This window comes from Mytilus californianus, unplaced genomic scaffold (assembly GCF_021869535.1).
Source record: "Mytilus californianus isolate M0D057914Y unplaced genomic scaffold, xbMytCali1.0.p SCAF_33, whole genome shotgun sequence".
In the NCBI taxonomy this organism is placed as follows: domain Eukaryota; kingdom Metazoa; phylum Mollusca; class Bivalvia; order Mytilida; family Mytilidae; genus Mytilus; species Mytilus californianus.
In genome coordinates, this window is record NW_026262683.1 from 384,824 (window position 1) to 405,702 (window position 20,879).

The 20,879-nt window shown below is 33.5% G+C and overlaps 1 long non-coding RNA gene across 21 annotated transcripts; it reads left to right on the forward strand.

Annotated features, from left to right (window-relative positions):
- Window positions 1-373: 373 nt before the first annotated feature.
- LOC127736567 (uncharacterized) lies at window positions 374-6,557 on the forward strand. Of its 21 annotated transcripts, none has more exons than XR_007999022.1 (5): window positions 374-1,057; window positions 2,722-2,785; window positions 3,298-3,489; window positions 5,475-5,730; window positions 6,372-6,557. It is a non-coding gene; the product is annotated as an uncharacterized LOC127736567 (long non-coding RNA). The 21 variants fall into 21 exon arrangements; XR_007999020.1 differs by having other exon boundaries at window positions 375-1,057; window positions 5,411-5,730; XR_007999038.1 differs by lacking the exon at window positions 374-1,057 and adding an exon at window positions 1,811-1,825 and having other exon boundaries at window positions 5,411-5,730.
- Window positions 6,558-20,879: the final 14,322 nt, after the last annotated feature.

Consider the following 20,879-nt stretch of genomic DNA (forward strand, 5'->3'; position numbering starts at 1 on the left):
AAGCATACATAAGATTCAATTTTTATTAAACTAAAAAACAAAAGAGGAAAATAAATTGAAAAAAAAAATGAAAAAAGAAAAAATACACCAGCTACATTATCAACCTTTAACATATTTATCATTTAATATAAGAAAGTAATAAAAGTCATTTTCAATATTCCATATAAAAATAAAGAATGTGGTATGATTGCCAATGAGACAATGTCCTTTTGTATCAGTCCTATGGATCATAATCTTTCCATTTTGAATACTGTGTTAAATATCTAAATGCACACCATTTTAATGAAATAATTTTTAAACAGCTTTGTAACCTTGCAAAATATTTTTTTTGTTAGTTTCAAAACATGAATTAAATTCCTATTCAAACTTGAAACTTACTTGTTCTCAAATAATTTCTGGTCATATTGGCGTGAAAAAGCCAGAAAACCAGTCGACATATAGCGGGTTGCAATTGGCAAACAAAACAATTTCTCTCTTAGTCTGATAAGTTGCAGACAATTTAGTCACTGTACTTAACAAATGAATGTCAACATAAAAACTACAAACTGAATGACTAGCATTCATACACGAAACATACAGATATGGAATGACCAGCATTCACAATTATAGGTACTTAGGGTGCAATACCGTCTTTCCCCAAACAACACAAAATGACTAGCATTCACAATTATAGGTACTTAGGGTGTAATACCGTCTTTCCCCAAACAACACCAAATGACTAGCATTCACAATTATAGGTACTTAGGGTGCAATACCGTCTTTCCCCAAACAACACAAAATGACTAGCATTCACAATTATAGGTACTTAGGGTGCAATACCGTCTTTCCCCAAACAACACATAATGACCAGCATTCACAATTATAGGTACTTAGGGTGCAATACCGTCTTTCCCCAAACAACACAAAATGACTAGCATTCACAATTATAGGTACTTAGGGTGTAATACCGTCTTTCCCCAAACAACACCAAATGACTAGCATTCACAATTATAGGTACTTAGGGTGCAATACCGTCTTTCCCCAAACAACACAAAATGACTAGCATTCACAATTATAGGTACTTAGGGTGCAATACCGTCTTTCCCCAAACAACAAAAAATGACTAGCATTCACAATTATAGGTACTTAGGGTGTAATACCGTCTTTCCCCAAACAACACATAATGACTAGCATTCACAGTTATAGGTACTTAGGGTGCAATACCGTCTTTCCCCAAACAACACAAAATGACTAGCATTCACAATTATAGGTACTTAGGGTGCAATACCGTCTTTCCCCAAACAACACATAATTACTAGCATTCACAATTATAGGTACTTAGGGTGCAATACCGTCTTTCCCCAAACAACACAAAATGACTAGCATTCACAATTATAGGTACTTAGGGTGCAATACCGTCTTTCCCCAAACAACACAAAATGACTAGCATTCACAATTATAGGTACTTAGGGTGCAATACCGTCTTTCCCCAAACAACACATAATGACTAGCATTCACAATTATAGGTACTAAGGGTGCAATACCGTCTTTCCCCAAACAACACAAAATGACTAGCATTCACAATTATAGGTACTTAGGGTGCAATACCGTCTTTCCCCAAACAACACCAAATGACTAGCATTTACAGTTATAGGTACTTAGGGTGCAATACCGTCTTTCCCCGAACAACACATAATGACAAGCATTCACAATTATAGGTACTTAGGGTGCAATACCGTCTTTCCCCAAACAACATCAAATGACTAGCATTCACAATTATAGGTACTTAGGGTGTAATACCGTCTTTCCCCAAACAACACCAAATGACTAGCATTCACAATTATAGGTACTTAGGGTGCAATACCGTCTTTCCCCAAACAACACAAAATGACTAGCATTCACAATTATAGGTACTTAGGGTGCAATACCGTCTTTCCCCAAACAACAAAAAATGACTAGCATTCACAATTATAGGTACTTAGGGTGTAATACCGTCTTTCCCCAAACAACACATAATGACTAGCATTCACAGTTATAGGTACTTAGGGTGCAATACCGTCTTTCCCCAAACAACACAAAATGACTAGCATTCACAATTATAGGTACTTAGGGTGCAATACCGTCTTTCCCCAAACAACACATAATTACTAGCATTCACAATTATAGGTACTTAGGGTGCAATACCGTCTTTCCCCAAACAACACAAAATGACTAGCATTCACAATTATAGGTACTTAGGGTGCAATACCGTCTTTCCCCAAACAACACAAAATGACTAGCATTCACAATTATAGGTACTTAGGGTGCAATACCGTCTTTCCCCAAACAACACATAATGACTAGCATTCACAATTATAGGTACTAAGGGTGCAATACCGTCTTTCCCCAAACAACACAAAATGACTAGCATTCACAATTATAGGTACTTAGGGTGCAATACCGTCTTTCCCCAAACAACACCAAATGACTAGCATTTACAGTTATAGGTACTTAGGGTGCAATACCGTCTTTCCCCGAACAACACATAATGACAAGCATTCACAATTATAGGTACTTAGGGTGCAATACCGTCTTTCCCCAAACAACATCAAATGACTAGCATTCACAATTATAGGTACTTAGGGTGCAATACCGTCTTTCCCCAAACAACACATAATGACTAGCATTCACAATTATAGGTACTTAGGGTGCAATACCGTCTTTCCCCAAACAACATCAAATGACTAGCATTCACAATTATAGGTACTTAGGGTGCAATACCGTCTTTCCCCAAACAACACCAAATGACTAGCATTCACAATTATAGGTACTTAGGGTGCAATACCGTCTTTCCCCAAACAACACATAATGACCAGCATTCACAATTATAGGTACTTAGGGTGCAATACCGTCTTTCCCCAAACAACACAAAATGACTAGCATTCACAATTATAGGTACTTAGGGTGCAATACCGTCTTTCCTCAAACAACACATAATGACCAGCATTCACAATTATAGGTACTTAGGGTGCAATACCGTCTTTCCCCAAACAACACAAAATGACTAGCATTCACAATTATAGGTACTTAGGGTGCAATACCGTCTTTCCCCAAACAACACATAATGACTAGCATTTACAGTTATAGGTACTTAGGGTGCAATACCGTCTTTCCCCAAACAACTCATAATGACTAGCATTCACAATTATAGGTACTTAGGGTGCAATACCGTCTTTCCCCAAACAACATCAAATGACTAGCATTCACAATTATAGGTACTTAGGGTGCAATACCGTCTTTCCCCAAACAACACAAAATGACTAGCATTCACAATTATAGGTACTTAGGGTGCAATACCGTCTTTCCCCAAACAACACCAAATGACTAGCATTCACAATTATAGGTACTTAGGGTGCAATACCGTCTTTCCCCAAACAACATCAAATGACTAGCATTCACAATTATAGGTACTTAGGGTGCAATACCGTCTTTCCCCAAACAACACATAATGACTAGCATTCACAATTATAGGTACTTAGGGTGTAATACCGTCTTTCCCCAAACAACACCAAATGACTAGCATTCACAATTATAGGTACTTAGGGTGCAATACCGTCTTTCCCCAAACAACACAAAATGACTAGCATTCACAATTATAGGTACTTAGGGTGCAATACCGTCTTTCCCCAAACAACACAAAATGACTAGCATTCACAATTATAGGTACTTAGGGTGTAATACCGTCTTTCCCCAAACAACACATAATGACTAGCATTCACAGTTATAGGTACTTAGGGTGCAATACCGTCTTTCCCCAAACAACACAAAATGACTAGCATTCACAATTATAGGTACTTAGGGTGCAATACCGTCTTTCCCCAAACAACACATAATGACTAGCATTCACAATTATAGGTACTTAGGGTGCAATACCGTCTTTCCCCAAACAACACAAAATGACTAGCATTCACAATTATAGGTACTTAGGGTGCAATACCGTCTTTCCCCAAACAACACAAAATGACTAGCATTCACAATTATAGGTACTTAGGGTGCAATACCGTCTTTCCCCAAACAACACATAATGACTAGCATTCACAATTATAGGTACTTAGGGTGCAATACCGTCTTTCCCCAAACAACACAAAATGACTAGCATTCACAATTATAGGTACTTAGGGTGCAATACCGTCTTTCCCCAAACAACACTAAATGACTAGCATTTACAGTTATAGGTACTTAGGGTGCAATACCGTCTTTCCCCAAACAACACATAATGACAAGCATTCACAATTATAGGTACTTAGGGTGCAATACCGTCTTTCCCCAAACAACATCAAATGACTAGCATTCACAATTATAGGTACTTAGGGTGCAATACCGTCTTTCCCCAAACAACACAAAATGACTAGCATTCACAATTATAGGTACTTAGGGTGCAATACCGTCTTTCCCCAAACAACACATAATGACTAGCATTCACAATTATAGGTACTTAGGGTGCAATACCGTCTTTCCCCAAACAACACATAATGACTAGCATTCACAGTTATAGGTACTTAGGGTGCAATACCGTCTTTCCCCAAACAACACATAATGACTAGCATTCACAATTATAGGTACTTAGGGTGCAATACCGTCTTTCCCCAAACAACACATAATGACTAGCATTCACAATTATAGGTACTTAGGGTGCAATACCGTCTTTCCCCAAACAACACATAATGACTAGCATTTACAGTTATAGGTACTTAGGGTGCAATACCGTCTTTCCCCAAACAACACATAATGACTAGCATTCACAATTATAGGTACTTAGGGTGCAATACCGTCTTTCCCCAAACAACACAAAATGACTAGCATTCACAATTATAGGTACTTAGGGTGCAATACCGTCTTTCCCCAAACAACACCAAATGACTAGCATTCACAATTATAGGTACTTAGGGTGCAATACCGTCTTTCCCCCAAACAACACATAATGACTAGCATTCACAATTATAGGTACTTAGGATGCAATACCGTCTTTCCCCAAACAACACCAAATGACTAGCATTCACAATTATAGGTACTTAGGGTGCAATACCGTCTTTCCCCAAACAACACAAAATGACTAGCATTCACAATTATAGGTACTTAGGGTGCAATACCGTCTTTCCCCAAACAACACAAAATGACTAGCATTCACAATTATAGGTACTTAGGGTGCAATACCGTCTTTCCCCAAACAACACAAAATGACTAGCATTCACAATTATAGGTACTTAGGGTGCAATACCGTCTTTCCCCAAACAACACAAAATGACTAGCATTCACAATTATAGGTACTTAGGGTGCAATACCGTCTTTCCCCAAACAACACAAAATGACTAGCATTCACAATTATAGGTACTAAGGGTGCAATACCGTCTTTCCCCAAACAACACAAAATGACTAGCATTCACAATTATAGGTACTTAGGGTGCAATACCGTCTTTCCCCAAACAACACAAAATGACTAGCATTCACAATTATAGGTACTTAGGGTGCAATACCGTCTTTCCCCAAACAACACAGAATGACTAGCATTCACAATTATAGGTACTTAGGGTGCAATACCGTCTTTCCCCAAACAACACAGAATGACTAGCATTCACAATTATAGGTACTTAGGGTGCAATACCGTCTTTCCCCAAACAACACAGAATGACTAGCATTCACAATTATAGGTACTTAGGGTGCAATACCGTCTTTCCCCAAACAACACCAAATGACTAGCATTCACAATTATAGGTACTTAGGGTGCAATACCGTCTTTCCCCAAACAACACAAAATGACTAGCATTCACAATTATAGGTACTTAGGGTGCAATACCGTCTTTCCCCCAAACAACACAAAATGACTAGCATTCACAATTATAGGTACTTAGGGTGCAATACCGTCTTTCCCCAAACAACATCAAATGACTAGCATTCACAATTATAGGTACTTAGGGTGCAATACCGTCTTTCCCCAAACAACGCATAATGACTAGCATTCACAGTTATAGGTACTTAGGGTGCAATACCGTCTTTCCCCAAACAACACAAAATGACTAGCATTCACAATTATAGGTACTTAGGGTGCAATACCGTCTTTCCCCAAACAACGCAAAATGACTAGCATTAACAATTATAGGTACTTAGGGTGCAATACCGTCTTTCCCCAAACAACACATAATGACTAGCATTCACAATTATAGGTACTTAGGGTGCAATACCGTCTTTCCCCAAACAACACAAAATGACTAGCATTCACAATTATAGGTACTTAGGGTGCAATACCGTCTTTCCCCAAACAACACAAAATGACTAGCATTCACAATTATAGGTACTTAGGGTGCAATACCGTCTTTCCCCAAACAACACAAAATGACTAGCATTCACAATTATAGGTACTTAGGGTGCAATACCGTCTTTCCCCAAACAACACCAAATGACTAGCATTCACAATTATAGGTACTTAGGGTGCAATACCGTCTTTCCCCAAACAACACATAATGACTAGCATTCACAATTATAGGTACTTAGGGTGCAATACCGTCTTTCCCCAAACAACACATAATGACTAGCATTCACAATTATAGGTACTTAGGGTGCAATACCGTCTTTCCCCAAACAACACAAAATGACTAGCATTCACAATTATAGGTACTTAGGGTGCAATACCGTCTTTCCCCAAACAACACAAAATGACTAGCATTCACAATTATAGGTACTTAGGGTGCAATACCGTCTTTCCCCCAAACAACACAAAATGACTAGCATTCACAATTATAGGTACTTAGGGTGCAATACCGTCTTTCCCCAAACAACATCAAATGACTAGCATTTACAATTATAGGTACTTAGGGTGCAATACCGTCTTTTCCCAAACAACGCATAATGACCAGCATTCACAGTTATAGGTACTTAGGGTGCAATACCGTCTTTCCCCAAACAACACAAAATGACTAGCATTCACAATTATAGGTACTTAGGGTGCAATACCGTCTTTCCCCAAACAACGCAAAATGACTAGCATTAACAATTATAGGTACTTAGGGTGCAATACCGTCTTTCCCCAAACAACACATAATGACTAGCATTCACAATTATAGGTACTTAGGGTGCAATACCGTCTTTCCCCAAACAACACAAAATGACTAGCATTCACAATTATAGGTACTTAGGGTGCAATACCGTCTTTCCCCAAACAACACAAAATGACTAGCATTCACAATTATAGGTACTTAGGGTGCAATACCGTCTTTCCCCAAACAACACAAAATGACTAGCATTCACAATTATAGGTACTTAGGGTGCAATACCGTCTTTCCCCAAACAACACATAATGACTAGCATTCACAATTATAGGTACTTAGGGTGCAATACCGTCTTTCCCCAAACAACACATAATGACTAGCATTCACAATTATAGGTACTTAGGGTGCAATACCGTCTTTCCCCAAACAACACATAATGACTAGCATTCACAATTATAGGTACTTAGGGTGCAATACCGTCTTTCCCCAAACAACACATAATGACTAGCATTCACAATTATAGGTACTTAGGGTGCAATACCGTCTTTCCCCAAACAACACATAATGACTAGCATTCACAATTATAGGTACTTAGGGTGCAATACCGTCTTTCTCCAAACAACACATAATGACTAGCATTCACAATTATAGGTACTTAGGGTGCAATACCGTCTTTCCCCAAACAACACAAAATGACTAGCATTCACAATTATAGGTACTTAGGGTGTAATACCGTCTTTCCCCAAACAACACATAATGACTAGCATTCACAATTATAGGTACTTAGGGTGCAATACCGTCTTTCCCCAAACAACACAGAATGACTAGCATTCACAATTACAGAAACAGTAGTATTTTTGCAGGAAGAAAATCACCAACAGTGACATTTAGAATATTTTACATTTAACGTTGACTTGCACATTTTCTTTTGTCAAAATTTGTTTCAACTGATTTTCAACAAGAAAAAATTAGTCAAGAATTTATATCCTTGAAGTTAGTACCTTTTGATCTTATTTCATCAAATAGGCTCTGCTGAAAATGATAAATGTAGCTGTGTGTATATTTAAAAATAAAAATATGTTAAGGGAAAAAAAGGTTAATTAGAGGATGAAAAATTTAAAAATAATGTAAAAATGAAACATATGTAAATAAAAATTGGAATAATTAAAAATAAATAAGCTTCTAGAAAATAAACAAAAATACTTAGACTTTGGATGTAAATTAAAAAAAATGCAATAATGATATATCCTAAAATGTAAGAGGCATTAATGTAAAAAAGTCCATATAAAACATCATCTAATGTCAAATAGTCCTCTGTTTCATAAATCCTCAAAACTGAAATGTTCCAAGCTCTTCTTCGTTCCTATTGTTATCTGTAAATATAAGAGATACATAGTTAAGAATTATTTTCAACTTCTAATTAAGCAAGTATTAGTTACCCAGTATGAAATTGTAGTCATATTTTAATTGTCTACTGAGTCCAACAATAATGACAAGTTTCACATTTCAATTTGAATGTTTCTAATTTCACTAAGACTTTTTAAAATATATTTGTAATCATCATTTTTATTAAACTGAAATAAATTTTATTGTAATAGTAAATAAACAAAAGTAAATAAGCTTAAATAGAATAAACAAAAAAGAGTTAAGACTAAAGATGTAAATAAATCATCTATGTTAATGACTTTATATGATATGTCTAAGGAGAAAAGGGGCATAATCATGATACAACTACATTATATACTCCAAGACATTATTCTATGTATTTATTAATATACTTTATCTTTAATTGACCACTTTTACATATCAATCTTTTTTTTATAGAAATCATGTCATATATATATTGTTATAATATATATATATATATATAAATAACAAAGTTAAACTTCACATTGCAACATTATATTATCAAATCTGTTGACTAAAAGGCAACAGTTAAGAATGTTACAATAATAATTAATAAAAACAATAACTCCAACAAACAATAATGCAGTCACTTAAAATTAATTTGCAGTTATTTAGATTTACTCCTAACATTACTTGTGGGGATGCCAAAGTAGTTACGTGTCTACACTGAGGTTGTGAGTTTAAACCCTCCTTGTGCGGGTTCGCTCAACTCCAATCTTAATTGACTAGGAGTAGGGTGGCTCCTAACAAAGGTTCTCTCTGAGCATTCTTGCTTCAAGTACCAATAAAAACTGGCTGACACAACATAGCAAATTATAAAAAGTGGCAAAAACACAAGCAATTCATCATATATAATTTGTGGGATTTTTTTTTAGTCCAACTTATTGAACTTTTTAATTTCCATCCCTAAATCTTGAATTTTGCTCTGTTAGTAAATGATATTTCAAAATATTTCTAAGCCAAACTTAAATGCAAATAAATCTTAAGTAGACTAAAATTAAGAATATTAGAATAAAGCACAATACAGAAGAATTCAAATTAACATTAACATGAATAATTTCTTTTGTGTGGACAGATTTTTATAGAAATCTGGTATAAAGCAAATTAAACTGTTAATCATATAAATATATGTACATGCAAAATGAATACTATATCAAGACCATGTGGACTCTCATTCCTATGTGGTAACTTTAGCCATAATTTGTTCCACATTATAACACTGGACAATTTAAACAATTTTAGATAGTACATGTATACAATTTGAAATTTTAATTTCCATCCCAGATCAGTCATAAATAATATAACTGAACTGCATTTGAATAGGACTTTTGAATTCTAAATAGGCTCATATTAATGGTTTTATATAAACAATACTATTTCTATTTGTCAATAGATGTCATGTTAGGGACTAAATAGGATACACAGAATGTATTCTCTGTTCAAGCTTTAAACGCACCAATTAGCATGATTAGAGAAGAACTTTTCAAGTATCAGTTCTCATTTAGTAATGCGTGTTAAAATTTTTAATTTCCATCCTAGATCAGTCATAAATATAGCTGAATTGCATTCGAATAGGACTTGAATTCTAAATGGGCTCATATTAATGGTTTTATATAAACAATACTATTTCTATTTGTCAGCAGATGTCATTTTAGGGACTAAATAGGATACACAGAATGTATTCTCTGTTTAAGCTTTAAACACATCTATTAGAAAACAACTTTTCAAGTATTAGTTCTCATTTAGTAATTAATGTGTGTGTAAATTTAATTACCTGTTTCATTAGCATTATATACAAATAATCATTTCATAATTAAAAAGAAGTTCATTAAACATAATATTCCATCTATGTAAGCAATATTTACATATAGATATAATAACATATATAATAATACTGTATAAGATATTTACATAGATTGAGTGCAACTGACCTGAAAGGACTTTCACATACATAAAGTAAATACCACCATTAAATTAAAAGGAAATATTCTAGATTCATGATAACAATACAAACAACTGTATTATAATGTATTCAATAATACATCAGAGACAATTAAAAACTGCCTACAAACACTTTTTTTCTACATGAAGTTTTTGACGCAATTTTACAAAAAAATGAGACGAAAGACATATGATTTTCATTGGATTTATTGAAAGATATATGTAAACAGTTTCAGAAAAGGTATTACTTGAAGTGATTGAAATTCTACTTTTGGTCAAATTTTGGGGAAATATGTCACATCTTTTCCCCCCTTTTTGCTATATTTTATAACAAAAAAATGCAGATTGTTGCCATGGATACACCAAAAAGAAATTATATTTTACTATTTTATATACTGGATATGAAATCTATGGAAGATTCTGATTACATACATATGCACATATATGACACAAACAGTAAGCTTAATATATTGCAAGAAGGCAATGAAAAGGGGATGGTTAAAATTTATGAGGGAAAATTTTAATACTTTTTCCTAACTGTTTATTGCTACCTTATGGCATACTTACCAAGATCAGAATTGTATAATTTAAGACTTTTCATACCTCAAATCTATTGATATTTAGATTCTAAATCAACTTCTGAAGGGATTAAGTGTTTAAGAATGACAATACATGTCAATTTTATTGTTTACAGTCCTTAGCAACCAAAATTAGACATTTTGACACAAGGCTTATAATTGTACTCTATTTGCTTAACCCTTGCTTCTGAAGGATTGCGGAGTATGTAGTAGCCTAAGTATTGAATGTTTTGTATTTTTTCTTGCGAATATATCAAATTATTATTTTTATCAGGATTTCATGTTACATTTTGACATATATTAAATGTATAGTTGATTCAGCTGTAAGAAATTGATTCCCCATTACCAAGTTTTTTAATCAAGTCTTTGGTATACATTAAACATAAAGATTAACATTTTCATGCTTGAAATTGTTAAATTTTGTACAATTTTGTATCATCAGAGGTCTTATAAAGATTTTCAACATTAAAAAACTGACAAAAGAGGTATAGTTTTTAAGATTTTGCCAAAAATTGAGGTAGAAACAAGATTTAACACTTTGACTTGGCACCTTTCTTTAAATCAGTTTTTGTCGCATTTCAGTGTCAACTGCTAACCTTCATAAAATATTCATTACTCAACCAATTTTGAAAAATTAAAAGGCCATTTTACTCGTTTTAGCTAGCAGAACACAGAAAATTAGTTAAAAGGGAGAATTTGAAAAAAATATTTACTATTAAGGTAGCAATACACAGTTAGATGTTTGGTTTCGCATTTTGGCCCCGGTGGATTTTTCATATATGAAAGTTATTGTGTAATAAAATTCATTTTTAGACAGCTGAGTACTAATTTAGACTTCAAAGGTGGTTTATAAGAACATCAAAATTATTTTTTACATGTTTTATGGGCTATTTTCTGTTTGACTCTCCGTATTTTCATAGCTAGACCGGTCATCGGTCCAGAAATTAATGTAATGTTTACAAACACTTTTTTTCTACATGAAGTTTTTGACGCAATTTTACAAAAAAAATGAGACGAAAGACATATGATTTTCATATGATTTATTGAAAGATATATGTAAACAGTTTCAGAAAAGTTATTACTTGAAGTGATTGAAATTCTACTTTTGGTCAAATTTTGGGGAAATATGTCACATCTTTTCCCCCCTTTTTGCTATATTTTATAACAAAAAAATGCAGATTGTTGCCATGGATACACCAAAAAGAAATTATATTTTACTATCTTACATACTGGATATGAAATCTATGGAAGATTCTGATTACATACATATGCACATATATGACACAAACAGTAAGCTTAATATTGCAAGAAGGCAATGAAAAGGGGATGGTAAAATTTATGAGGGAAAATTTTAATATTTTTTCCTAACTGTTTATTGCTACCAGAGGTTACAAGTTACAGACAACTGGTTCATCGCTGTATGTCAACAGATGTAAATACGCCAAAGAGTCTTCACTACAGGTAAAAATATATTTATTAGATCATGATAGTGTTTTTTCCACCATTCCAAAATCATTGATATGCGATAAAATTTCAAGCCATATAAAAATATTGAATAATCATCCAAAATCAATCTATTGACATTGATTTATCGTCTGCCATTTATGAGGCGTCCCAAACAACAGTCACGTGATGATAAAGCCTCCTTATGACTCTGAAAAATCTATGGAAAGCCTAATTAACAAAAATGAACACTTTTACAGTTTATTTTAGAAAAAAGTGACTTATCTTTTTTTTATGTTTTTGAAAACTATTTATGTTGATTGAATTTAATAAGAATGAGTAAAAATGACTATGAAGAACATATTACTGTGATTTAAGGACAAAATGCTTGCACAATGATTATAAAAATTTGTGCTTTAATAAATAAAATAATTGCAGCTTTATATTAGAGAAAAAAAAAATGATAATATTTTTTTCAAGGCAGATTTTAGATTTTACTGATAATTTCAAATGTTTATGAGCGTTCATTTTTTTTACAGATATCTTCACAATGAAGAAAAAGCAATACGATCCAAATGCTTTGAAATATGCCTATGATGCTGTCCAAAATGGAATGTCAGTTTACAAAGCTGCAAAAAACTATGGTATTCCAGAAAGCACTCTTACAGATAGGACACTTGGTTTGGTTTCTGTGGATGGGAGATGCTCCAATTATCTGTTTGATGAGGGTACAGAAAAAAAAAGGTGGACCACATTGCACATATGGCCAGTATTGGTTATGGTTATTCCAGGATAGATGTAATTTATCTAGCAACTGATTTAGCCATGTTTATGGGCAAAAGAAAACCCCAGGAGGATATATTAAGTAATAAATGGTACTACTCCTTTATGAAAAGAAGGCCAAATTTAACAATCAGTAAACCGCAGAAATTGTCCATGCAGAGAGCTAGATGTGCATCAAAGGAGACACTATCCAATTATTACAAAGAGCTGGGCACTATTATGACCAAAAACAATCTGCATGAACAGCCACACAAAATATTCAATATGGATGAGAGTGCTCTGCAAACTGAACATAGCCCAGGGAAAATAGTTCACGACATTGTTGTTAAGCCCCAGTCTGTCACATCTTCAAGGTCTTCAAATGTAACTATCAAAGGTGCTGGCAATGCAATTGGTAATGCTGTTCCACCCTATTATGTATTTCCTGGTGTTAAATTTGACAGGGCTCTTCTTCTTGACGGGACTCAACCTGGTTCTGATGGCCAATGCTCTAAGTCTGGATGGTCAAACAGTGACATATTCAAAACTTACCTTGAAAAGCACTTCCTCAAGTATGTATCTCATGATATCTCTGGCACTCCTCTACTTATATTGTTTGATGGCCACCGCTCCCATGTGAGCTTAACTTAACAAGATTGGGCTGAATCGAAGAATATCATCCTTTTCATACTCCCACCACACTGTAGCCACATTTTACAGCCACTAGATATAGGGTGTTTTGGACCATTAAAGGCTTGTTACAACAGGGAGGCACAGTTGTTCATGCGTAAAGACCCTGGATGTAAAATTACAAGATATAATATTGGACAGATGTCATGTTCACCCTACCAGAAAGGTCTATCAGCACAGAACCTGACATCATCTTTCAGGAAAAGTGGGATATATCCGTTTAACCCAAAAGCTGTTGACACTAGTGAACTTGCTCCGGCTACAATTTACCCCACAGCTACATCAGATGAAGCAACTGAATCTGCAATGAATAATACCCATATTTCCCAAGATGATGGAAACACTTCCTCTCAGCAATTTAGCAAAGCTGCCACTCTGACAATACAACAATTCGAAGTTTCATCATCAGCTCAAAAGGAACATGAAATCTCATCGGATCATAATGAATCAAATAGCCAACCTTTGCTTAGCCTAGTCCCTCCTGAAAACAGGTACTCTGATGACATCCAAATATATACTGCAGAACCTATAATTGAATTGAACACATCAAACAACTCTTCAAACATAAACACATGTACAGTAAACAGTTCTCCATCTGGATTCCTGCTAAAAAGGTCTGTTGTCTCAGTTGAAAAGACAGAAAAGAAAAGGAAGCACTTTACAATCACAGGAAATTAAGGAAAAAAGAAAAACATGGATCATCTGAATCAGTCAAAAAAGAAAGGAACATTTAAACCACCCTATAAAAAATCAGAGCCTAAGGCAGTTGAAATTGTAGCTAAACACCAAAACAAAGCAGGAAAAGATACATGTACTAAAAAGAGAGCACCTGTAAAAAGAAAAAGTTCAACTGGGATGGAAAAAACTGAAAAAAAGGTGACATTATCAGAGGATGATGTTAATGCAGGTCTTGGTACATCTGGTTTAAACAAGGATAAAGGAGGACCAATATGTCTATATAATTCATTAAGTGACAGTGATCTAACCGATGATGACGACGGTGAAATCTCCCTTAGAGATCAGACAACTAGCAGGAATTGTGTTTGTCAAATGGGCACAGTGTGACAATGATAACTGCCGTCACTGGACACATCTCCAATTCTGTAGTGCTGTTAGAGTCTTGCGGAGAGGAGATACTTTCTTTTGTCCACACTGTAAAGAACAGTAAACTGTCTTGTACACAGAACACTATTCCAAGAACTGTACGTTATTCTGATTCAAAAACAAAAAAAACCAATAGATTTAGAACTGTTTAATATTAATGTAATTTTTCCATTTATTCAGTTAAAGTAATTTTACAAAAAGTGAAAATTTGTGAAATATTTTTTTCCACTACCGACATCAAAATAAAATTATTTAAAATGATTTCCACAAAAAGTAGTAAAAAAAATTATTTTACATCTTTCAAAAAAAAAAAACTTGCATATTTGACTTTTTCAACACTTTTCATCTTGTCAAATATAAATTGTGAATTTGTCCTAAATAAAATAATGTTTTGCTGATCTGTACTTCTTTACTAGAATATTAGCGTTATTTGATGCACAAAATAAGGTGCATTAGTGTTCCTAGTTGTCCTCCATATTATATTTTACCTTTGCACCGGAAAGAGGTTAATAAGAAAAACAATGGCGGATGGTGATCACCGATTTTCAATCATTTATTAAACTGATAAAACTAGACAAACGGGTAACATATTATGCATCATTGAAGAGCTAAATATCTGAATTTTATTTATCTCAATCATATTTGTCCCATGTAGTTCGACCGGCACTTTGGTATAATGATTATCATTTTGACCACCGGAATGGGGTTAACCCAGTATACAAATTGACATGACTGGTGGTCACCAAAATTGATGTTTAATAGTAAAAAATGATAGCTTCATAATTGTGTAGAAATTTGAAATAGGTTACCCGGTTTCATTTAAGATTTTTAACGTTCTATTCCGTATTTGGATACGCAAACGTCAAGTTATATAAATTCGATGTTTTTGGCGAACAAAAAAGGCTGATCATTTTTAGAACGGACAGGATAAAGTAATAGCAAATAAAAGTTATTTTCGACAATGTTTCAATGTCGTATTGAAACTATATTGTTCACAAAATCTACAAACTTTAAAAATCAATTATAATAAAAGCATGACAAGTTGAAAAAAATAGTTTAAACGTCGATTTTTTTAGCCGATTTATTTCGCGGACTTTTTGACGTCACCGACGACTGTAGCGCCACCTAATTAATTCCCCCTGCTATTTCCAAGGACTTGCTTTCCAACTGTAGGGGCCAGCTGAAGCACGCCTACGGGTGCAGGATTTTCTCGCTGTATTGAAGACACATTGGTTACCTTCAGCTGTTTTCGGCTCTTTGGTCGGGTCGTTGTCTATTTGACACATTCCCTATTTCAGTTCTCAATTTGATATTACATAAATAAAATACATCGAGAAAACAAAAAAACATTTTCTTGATTTGTCGGGTTACTGACCTTGTGTATATTATAAAGAATATCATTTTTTTTTCAAGCAAACCTGGGGCCTATAGTTTTCAATGAATAAGCAAAAATGTGCGGAAATCTGTAAGTTTGTGTATTTTAAGAGAAGCAAAATCTAAAAGTTTAGCCCACAAGACTTTATTGTAGCTCTTAATGATCTGAACAATTTGAAATTTAAACTAAGGCTCAAGCTTTTAATCTAAAATTTGAATTGAATGGATTTGATTTGATCGATAAAAACAAATTAGAAACAGTCATTTTGAAAATTTTGGCGAAATTTATTTCTTACTCTAAAAGAAGTATATAAATATATGCAGTGTTGTATGTGTATCTATATTTATAATTGTGATCAATTTATTTGGCAATCGTCAATGGCAGTCAGCAGGGGTTAAGAACATCAAATGCGTTTTGTTAAAGTATACTTTTTCACTTTTTTGGTCTTTTGGAAAATGTTGTTTGTGCTGTATTTAAACCCCTTTACAACGAAATTTGTTTTACATGCACACGTATAAAAATTGCAGCCTTTATGTAATAATCATGCATTTATATTTTTGATATTGTATGCACTTATCATTATGCATAGGGAACTATTTATTTCTTTTAAACTCAATGTTAAATAAAGAATAAAGTGGTATTGATAGCTTTCTATTGCTCCTGGATAGATGACATTTCTGTAAACAGGGAAAATTAGTCTGGAGGAATAAGATAATTGTAAACAGGAAATACTTTGGAATATTTATGAAAAACTTAAAAGGCTCTAGCTTTTTTGACTCTCAAGATATTGTCAAAACTAAGATGAAGATTTGAAAAAAATTGCAAATAAAGGCCCAAAGCTCTTTAATAAGTTTTCCGATGAACCTGAACTTAAATTTTGGCAGAAACAGATCATTTTGTAAAGATCAATTTTACCCTCTGCTAGAATTTTGATATATGTATAAGGTTTTGAGTTATTTGCAAAAAAGGTGATATATTAGATTCTTTAATCTGAATGTGGAAAAAGATTTAAATATATAAAGCCATATGGACTACATGTAAGCTAAAGGAAAATGATAGGCATTAGTAAATGAAGTACAATGAAAATAAGGTTATATCGAAAGATTTGATTGCTACATTTCGGTTTTCCTGTTCAGAATTCTACTTCGTCAAAATTATTTCCCCATTACGACGTCTAAATATTTCGATCGTAGAAATGGAAGCAATCGTAGGGATGACACACTGTCAATTTAGCTCTTTAAAACCGATTAACGTATCCACCTAACTATAAAGCATCGTTTAGTGAACTTTTACGTATTTAGTCAACTTGAAACTATTGTCTGATCGGTTGTTAAGAGGAATTTTCGAAAGTTCAATAATACAAAATAAACAGCTGCGCCACGAGCGCATGATACGCTTGTCGTCTTGTGTGTGAAGTTTTATGCAATAATCAAAAATAGTTTTTGAGATACGGCGCGACACGTGTAACCCCCCCCCTTTTTTTTTTACAAAAAACTCAATAACTCTAAAATAAAATTTTGAATCATCATTAAAAAGTATACAGATCTTTAGATTAATGACCTCATTAATACAACTAAGAAGTGAGTAAAGTTTTAAGCAATAATCATAAATCGTTTTTGAGATACGGCGTGACATTTGGAAACTGTCGTTTTATTACAAAAAACTCAATAACTCTAAAATAAAAATTTGAATCATCACCAAAAAGTATGCAGATCTTTAGATTAATATAGATAAGAAGTGAGTAAAGTTTTACATTTGTAAGCAATAATCATAAATCGTTTTTGAGATAAGGCGCGACATGTGACCCCCCCCCCTTTTTTTCTACAAAAAACTCAATAACTCTAAAATAAAATTTTGAATCATCACCAAAAAGTATACAGATCTTTAGATTAATACAACTAAGAAGTGAGTAAAGTTTTAAGCAATAATCATAAATCGTTTTTGAGATTAGGCGCGACATTTGGAAACCACCCTTTTATTACAAAAAACTCAATAACTCTAAAATAAAACTTTGAATCATCACCAAAAAGAATGCAGATCTTTAGATTAATATAGATAAGAAGTGAGTAAAGTTTTAAGCAATATTCATAAACCGTTTTTGAGATAAGGCGCGACATGTGACCTCCCCCCCCTTTTTTTATTACAAAAAACTCAAAAACTCTGAAATAAAACTTTGAAACATCACCAAAAAGTATACAGATCTTAAGATTATAATAGATAAGAAGTGTGTAAAGTTTCAAGCAATAATCATAAATCGTTTTTGAGATACGGCGTAACATGTGAAAAAAACACCCCCCTGTTTTAGTTACAAAGTCCCGTAACTCAAAAAAATTTTAATCTTATTTTCACCAAAAAAGTATACAGATCGTTTGACCATCATAAGAAACAACTATGTTAAGTTTCATGAAATTTGGATAAGTCGCTCTGAAGTTACGGTGCGACATGTGGACGCAGGACAGACAGACGGACGCCGGACATTTGTATACCAAAATACATCCCGTCAAATTTTTGACGGGCGTTTAAAAAATCTAATGAAATATTTCCTGGAAGGGTACACAAAAAATATTCAGAGATTGAAGACTAATTTCTCTGGATAATACACACAAAACGGATGTTTTTTTTGTTGTTGTACTTTATGCTTTTTAAGATGTACTTGTAAAGTCTATTTGGATAAAATCTTCATTTTTCAACATCATTTAAAACATGTATGAAGTTAATAAATCATGTGGAAAAGTAAATGAAAACGTAACATATATCTTGTCAATACACATGAGGGTTAAACAAGAAAATAACATTACTCCAAACATAATTAAGATCTTTATCAAAATAATTTGACAACCTACTTGAGAACTCTTAGATTAGATCTGAGGACACAGTTTCGACAAATAATCAAGATTTACATTGTCTCATGTATACATACGATTTATTAACCACGTTTCCCAACTCCCGATCATACCACCAAACCCATCATTTGATACAGTTGTGAGATACTGGGTGCCTCTAACTTAATATCTGCTGATATTTAGAAATGGGATTTCATTTGACAATATTTACTCTAAATAACCTGCTGAAAAACTTCATACTAAATTCTGTAAATTTATTCTTAGAGCTCCAAAACAAAAAGTACTAACTTTGTTAAACTGAGCTGGGAAGATTTCCAATATATTCATATGATCAATCATTATGCAATGATTAAGTAGTATTACGGATTAGAAAAATCTGGTACTAACTTCACATTGTTTTACAATGATTTTTAGAGTCTAAGAAATTATCGAGTTATATGTCGTCTGAGAAATTTGTTTTACTGATTGATAATGAACTAACATCTTCTCACAAGGTTAAATAAATTGAAAAATATAAACTTGAAATTACCATGTTGAAAGATTGGATCCCAATAACCACTCAGACGGGAAACAATGTACCTATGTTACTTTTGAATGGTTTCGAAAATGTTTTTAAATTGTTAAAAATTTGAAGGGAGACAGAGTCTAACAAGATTTCGCATATCTGCTCAACAGTTACTAAAAGAGAGGGGTAGATATAACAACAAGTTTCGTTATTTAAAAAAGAAATGCAACCATGAACTTAAATTCCTGTTTGGCATGAAACATCAGATAATTGTTAATTTGAAACAATTTTTCTAGGAATTATGCCCCTTTATCTTAGAATTTTTGCCAAAATATACTATTGCAACAGTTTGTCATTGCAACTCCTCTGAAACCACACACCAGAATTTAACGAAACTGTGTAGATAATAAGGACATACTATGTAGATGTGCATATCGACAGTAAATTACGATTTAATTTTTCGAGGAGTTATGCCCCTTTATCTTAGAATTTTGGCCTTATAGTACATGTACTACTGCAACAGTTTGTCATCGCAACTTCTCTGAAACCACACAATAGAATTTCATGAAACTTTGTAGATAATAAGGACATACTATGTAGAAGTGCATATTGACAGTGTGGCAGCGATTTATAGTATTCTTTTTATATTTTACTTTGTATTTTTATAACTTAACCAATTTTCCATTTCAGCGAATTATTTCATTATTAAAAATATTTAATTTGATCTAAAGTTGTTAAAATATTTTGAAGACATTTTCTGAACTCATTACGCTATAGCTTTCCGTTTTCCAAATTTAGTCCCCGCTATGGTGTAATGAATAATTGACCATTGAAGCATATGATTATCCTGTATTGAACCCCATACAGTTAGTACTGCAGTGCAGGTATGACGTTTTCATGTACTATTGGTTAGTACAGTGAGTACATTTAAGTTCTGCCGCATTGGACTTTTCGGTGGTATTCATTGGGTAATTTGTACATTATTTTCTATTGGCTCTGTCTTGCTATTTCGCTTACGGTTTTCATTGTGAGGTTTATATTATTTGGAACTTTCTTTGAAGTTAGATGTTGTTTGTACCTGACTATTATTCTGGACCTTTTTGGACATTTTTGACAGTAAGTTTTATACATTTTGTAAAGTAATGCTCTTTCCGATAATATATTTTGAACTATATTTTGGTAAGAATAATTCTCACATTTTTGTAACTAAGTGTTTAAGAGTACATCTCA